This window comes from Coloeus monedula (genome assembly GCF_965178545.1).
Source record: "Coloeus monedula genome assembly, chromosome: 7".
Lineage (NCBI taxonomy): Eukaryota > Metazoa > Chordata > Aves > Passeriformes > Corvidae > Coloeus > Coloeus monedula.
Genome location: NC_138787.1, coordinates 621,668 through 627,667, shown reverse-complemented (window position 1 = coordinate 627,667; position 6,000 = coordinate 621,668).

The following is a 6,000-nucleotide window of genomic DNA, read 5'->3' as shown; positions in this document are numbered from 1 at the left end:
CCCTCCCAGGGAACAATTCCTTCCCAATATCCCATCCATCCCTACCCTCTGGCAGTGGGAAGCCATTCCCTGTGTCCTGTCCCTCCATCCCCAGTCCCTCTCCAGCTCTCCTGGAGCCCCTTTAGGCCCTGCAAGGGGTCTGAGATCTCCCTGAGCCTCCCCTTCTACAGGTGAACATTCCCAGCTCTCCCAGCCTGGATCCGGAGGGGCTCCAGCCCTGGGAGCAGCTCCATGGCCTCCTCTGGACTCTCTCCAGCAGCTCCACATCCTCCTGATGTTGTTCCCCAGGGCTGGGGCAGCTCTGCAGGTGGGGTCTCACCTGAGTGAGGCAGAGGGGCAGAATCCCCCCTCTCCTGCTGCCCACGCTGTGGGATCAGCCTGGGACATGGTTGCTTTCTGGAGGCCAGCAGATGTGGCCAGGGCATGTCCAGCACTCCCAGGTCCTTCCTGGCACGGAAAGCCTGGCATGTGCTTTTTCGGGGGGGACGATCATCAGTGGAAGCCACTGGGCTTGTGGAGGTGAAAGCCCAGAAGCAGGAGGGAAAATGCCCTGCCTAGGAAACACGTCAGGATGGGATTATTTCCAGGGCAGGCAATGATTCTTCAAGTTTCCATCCCCCAAAAGCCAGAGGACTTTGCTGTGTCACCTCTGAGCACTTTGAAGGCAGCGGATGTCTGTGCAAAGCTGTTCTCCACCAAGGATCCACACGGAGCTCGTTGATAATCAGGTGCTTTATTTTGGGTGGAATGGTCTCTTTTGGTGCTCCAACCACACCAGATTCACCCTTCTCTTTCCGCGCCTTTAATCTTCCCACCCTTCCAAATCGGCCGTTTTCCCTTCAAATACCTCCATCCCCTTCCCACCCCAAAATGTATTAACCTAAAGACTAATGAGCAATTTACGCATTCGAATGGTGCAGTTGGCTCCTCTTTACATCAGCACCACTCCCAACAAAAGGCACGTTAGCCTGTCCATTTAAAGGCAGGCTGTTACCTCCTTTTCTGCTGCTCGCTGGTTTTTTCGGGTGAATAAAACGAGCTCAGCCTCATTTCTGACCTTGCCGTGCGCGTCTCAGTGGAGCGTTGCATGAGAGGGGCAATCAGAGGGAGCAGGCGCCTATTCCCTGGCCAGAAGGAATTACCAGGAGAGACCAGAGCCCTTGACACTTGGAATAAATCGTCACACAGAAAATCCAACGCAGAGAAGCTCATGGAGAGCGAAGAGCAAAACGCTTTTTTGTGGTGCCACGATGGGGCACAGCGATGCCGAGAGCTCCAGGGGCTGCCACCCTCTTGCCAGGAGCTGCTGGGAGGCTCTGGTTGAATGCAGGCCGTGAGGAGGTGTGCAGACTCGTGATGGAGGGTTGGGAAGTGGAAAATGAGGTTCCCTGACTTGTCGGAGGTTTGTCTGGCCGTGGGAAGTCACAAACTTCCCAACACTCCGGTGTTCTATGTGCTCCATGCTGGAGAGGCAGCAGGGCAGACCGCTAAGGTCATGAGAGGAGGCACCAGAGCTGGGGGATCCTTCCCCTAGACCAGACTTGCTCCAAGGGACCTTTTGGTACTCCCAGGGTTTGGCTGCTCACTGTTTAAGCCCCTTGGTGGAGTGACAGTGAGCTTCTCTTAACGCAACTTCTCCACGGGGATAGTGGGAGGGCGCCGTTTTGAAAAGCACCGATGTGACTTTGGAGCTGAAATCTGGCTTCCAAAAGCCTTTTCAACAATCAACATTTGGAGACAGCCGACGCAACGCTGCAGGCCAGGTCCTCCAGATGCGAGGCCTCCAGGTGAGCACCTCGGTGTCCTCTTGCCAAGGGGTGACAGAGGATTCCAGGCAGTGCCTGCAGTTCATACAGCAGGGAAAAGGAGGATCGTGCTGTGCATGCCCGGTCCTGTGCTCCTGGATCCCAGACTGGAAATGTCCACGACAGCACGGGACAAACACAGCAGCAAATATGTAAATACATGTGAGTACTGCACAGACCAGGGGAAATGTGGAACCGTGGTGGCACTTTTCACCAGAGATTCCTGAAACTCAGGGAAGCCTGCTTTTCCACTGTGGGTAGGCTGGGAGCCTGCAAACCTAAAGAGAGTGGGGACAGCTGCTGTGGGGTACAAATTCTGTTTTAAGTGTTCAGTGCGGGGAGGAGATTTGCCAGTCTGTATATTCCTCCCATTCATCAGCTTGGAAACGTGACCTCTTAAAGGAAAACTTGGAAATGCAATTGCTTCGACAGAAAAAAAAAAAAAGAGAGAGAGGGAAAAAAAAGGATAAAAACAAAACCAAAGAGAAACCAACCAAAAAAAAAAAAAATCACAGAACCATTTATTACCATGAGCCATCTCTTCAAAATGTGGGTGTTCAGCACCTGGCAGCCTATTTTCCAGGGACATACAGCAGCACAAGGCAGGATTGGCTCCGGAGCCACTCGAAGAGAAGTGTCAGGACCAGGCTGCTCAGAAAAAAGGGAGAAGAGAAAGGAGAAAATGACGGGGAAGAATGGCAGGGCGTCTAACACTTTGCATCTAATGCCTCCACATGGCTGCAAGTGCCGTGGCAATTTGGCCCCGATAACACGGATGGAGGGATGTTGCTAACATATTGCTTCCTTGTCAAATGTCTCACTGGTTTTGCAGCCAAGTCTCCTGCCAGCGAGGCCGCAGCAGCGCCTCTCCGCTACTTTCATATGCAAAGAGCTTGTTAACTCAATTGCCAATAAAATTCTAGTGGGTGGAGAGGAGGACATCTGCCTGTCTAGTCCTGTGCTTGCCAACATGGTTCTTTTATTCCTCCAGAAGCCGCGAGCTCCGACTCGAGCTGGTATTTTGACAAGCATTTCTGTTTTCCTGACACAATGGGCAAAGCGGGCACAGATCTCGCGTGCCACTCGGAATATGTTTTGGGTGCCGTGATTTGCATCCCTCCGCGGAGGCGCGGCGCGGAGCGAGCAGCTTGGCCAGCGGGGTTTGGTCTGCCATGGAGATTTGCCGCCTCTCTGTGAGCGACCGCGCGAGGACAGCGTGGGGAGGTTGTCTCGGGGTGCTGGGAGAGGCCTTGGAGGAGGGAGGAGAAGGGATGGGGATGGTGCTGAGGCAAACGAGCGGTCGCACCGGGAGCCGCACGAGCCCGTTTGGGTTAACGACGCAACTTTGGGCTGCTGCAACCCCAGGGGCCTGACTAAGGCAGGCTGCAGCCCCCTGAGGATGCTGCTCCAGAGAAAAGGGGGCTGATGGGGCATCTGTGCTCTTGGCACGGTGGCAAATCCGCCCTCGAGTGAAATTGCAGCTGAAAACGAAAGGTACCCAGTGACTGCAGGTGGCAGCCTGGCCGCCAGGAGTGGGCTAGGTGGGCTTCATCCCCTGGAACTCCTGACCAGACAAGAGGATTCTCCCAGTGCTTCCCAGGCCTGAATTCCAGGTAATCTCTGCTTTCCTTGGCTGAGGATGAGCCACCCCCTTTGCCACGTGGTTCAGCCTGCCAGAGGAGGCCGAGCAGCCGCAGGGATTTCTGTGGGAAAGGTTTCGGCACATCAGACTGTACAGATGGCCAGAGCCAGAGTCTCTCAGGTATCACACAGGGCACAATCAGCTCTCCTCCATGCTCCTCTTCCCCCGCCTCGCCCTGCGTGCCAGCCCTGCTGCCAAGCCTCATAAATTATCCCTCAGCTCTCTGAGCACTGCACCACGGAGGGTGGGGAACCACGGTCCCACTGCTCCTGCAGCTGCCCAAGGGCACAGCAGCCACGCTGCTGCGCCGCCTTCACCCCCAGAACCTCCCCCGGCAGGGAGGACCTAAAGGACAGTTAATTTCACGCCTTTTAAACCAGATTCCCTTCAGCACAAAAAGAAAAATAACAGAGAAGTTTCTTATCTCTCTGGGGAGTATCTTGAGACTGGAGCTGTTTTATTATCTGGGTTAGTTTGACATCCGAGAGGAGAAGATTGTGATCTGAAATCTGCAATGAGAAGGGGGTTGGTCAATGTCTTTCCCCACGTTCATAAATAAATGACCAAGAAGAGATACGTGTCACTTTGTTTTCCTTTATTGGGCTGAAGGTTCATCTGGAGAACAAAAGACCAGGAATTTATTGTCTTGTTAACTGTCTGGAGGCTTTTAATAAGGTGCTGTGTTACTCTGACCATCTTACCATTCTGTAATTTGATTATCCAGACGTTCTGGTTCTTAATTGATAATTAATTTGAATAACGTGCAAAGAATTGAATGATGGAAGGGAGAAAGAGAAGCAGATGGTTGGTCTATGCAGCTAGAAAACATTGAACGGGGGAAAAAAGCCACCGCAGTTGGAGCATAACAATATACTTTGTTCATCTCGGGGAAGAGACAATGGCATATGTTGTGGCTCATGTCTTCAAACTTCTGCCCTGGTAGCAGAAAGGAAGGGAAAGACGCTGAGACTGCAGCACAGAAAGGTGGATGGCGAAGCGTGTGAGGGCTGGAGAGCCGGCAGATGTGAAGTCTGGCACTGCCTTCCCCGGAAAGGAGAGATCCAGGCCACGCCGTTTGTCGCACGTGGTGCTGGTGTGGACAGCCCCAAATTGCAGCTCTCCTTTCATGTGCAAAGCGGTCGAAGGCAGGGAGATGTAGAGCTGCAGCATGAGGGGCTCTGTGTGGTGCTTTGGAAGGGATCTGTGTATTTTATGTTCTCAGATTAATGCCTTGCCTCCGAGTATGTTACGAAGAAGATCCAGCTCCAGGAAACGGAGAGCGGGGAAAATGGCACTGAAATGCCACCGTTTTCCTTCCCCCCCCCCCCGCTGCAACACCACTCCCTAAAGCCTCGCTGCCCTCCCAGCTCCTTATTCCAGCCTCGGAATTCCCACCAGCCAACAGAGCTCCGGGTAGGACGTGGCTACCAGGGTTCCTGCAAAGGACACCGGTCCCTGCCACGGCCTGTGCTCAGGAGCTCATTCCAGGCTCCTGGTCGGGTGTTTCCCAAGCCGTGGCCTCCAGAGCTCTTCCTTCTGGGGTTCCCGGCCGTCACGCAGCTGGGCCTCCTACAACGATGAGCTTTATGGAAGCATCTTTTCCTGGAACCTACACCCGCTTTTTGTTTTTTAATTTTCTTTTTTTTTCCCTGCAGGGATGTTACTTCAATGCATTCTTTCCTCCTTCAAGGGCAGGCTACACTTACGGAGACAGCAGAGAGAGTTATGGCTGGAGGTAACTCAGACTGCAGGAGGGAAATAGGAACAAACAAGCAATGCGTTTTCTCCCATCCACCCACGGATGTCAGAGGCCCAGAGCCCTTACATCACTGGAAAGATGAATCAGGAGCCCACAGACGCGTTTGCTTTATTCCACAGACAGTGCCACACCGGTTCTGGGTCTGAAAGCAGCAGAGCTCTCTGCAGGCTGCTCTCCCCTTCCTTCCTCCCAGCTAAACCACCTTTTGCACGTGGAGGATGTGCAGGAGAAGTTATCCCCACACCCTTATGTCCAAACCAGTGCTCGATCCCTGTTCGTGAGCTGGCAGTTCCAGAGGGGTCCAGCCAAGGAGAGCAGGCTGGGAAGGGGACGCTCAAGGTCAAGCATGGAACACAATCCGTTTTGGTAGGGCCTACAGAAATCATTCCTTCCATTTTTTCCATCTTTCCAACCCCTCCAGTGGAGTAAGGAACAAAAAAAAAAAAAACCTGATTAAAGAGGCTCTCATCGATGCAAATGGATTGCAACGGTTTTTAAAAGAGTTAAATTTGCAGCCTGAACTACTTGGCAGAATCTCTGAAATCATTATTCTTTTATTCATAGCAGTAATAAATAATAATAAACCTAAACATCCCAATGGTCCCCACACCTCCTGCATCTCCCTAGCTGCAGATCTCGAACATGAATAATAATTACAGCTTATCAAATCAGCCCATGATTAGAGACAACAGAAAGACATTTCATATTGTTAACTTCCTCGCACAAGAGGGAAAAAAAAAATCAGGTCATAGGGGTATTAAAAATTTATATCATAGCATTTGACTTGACTCATC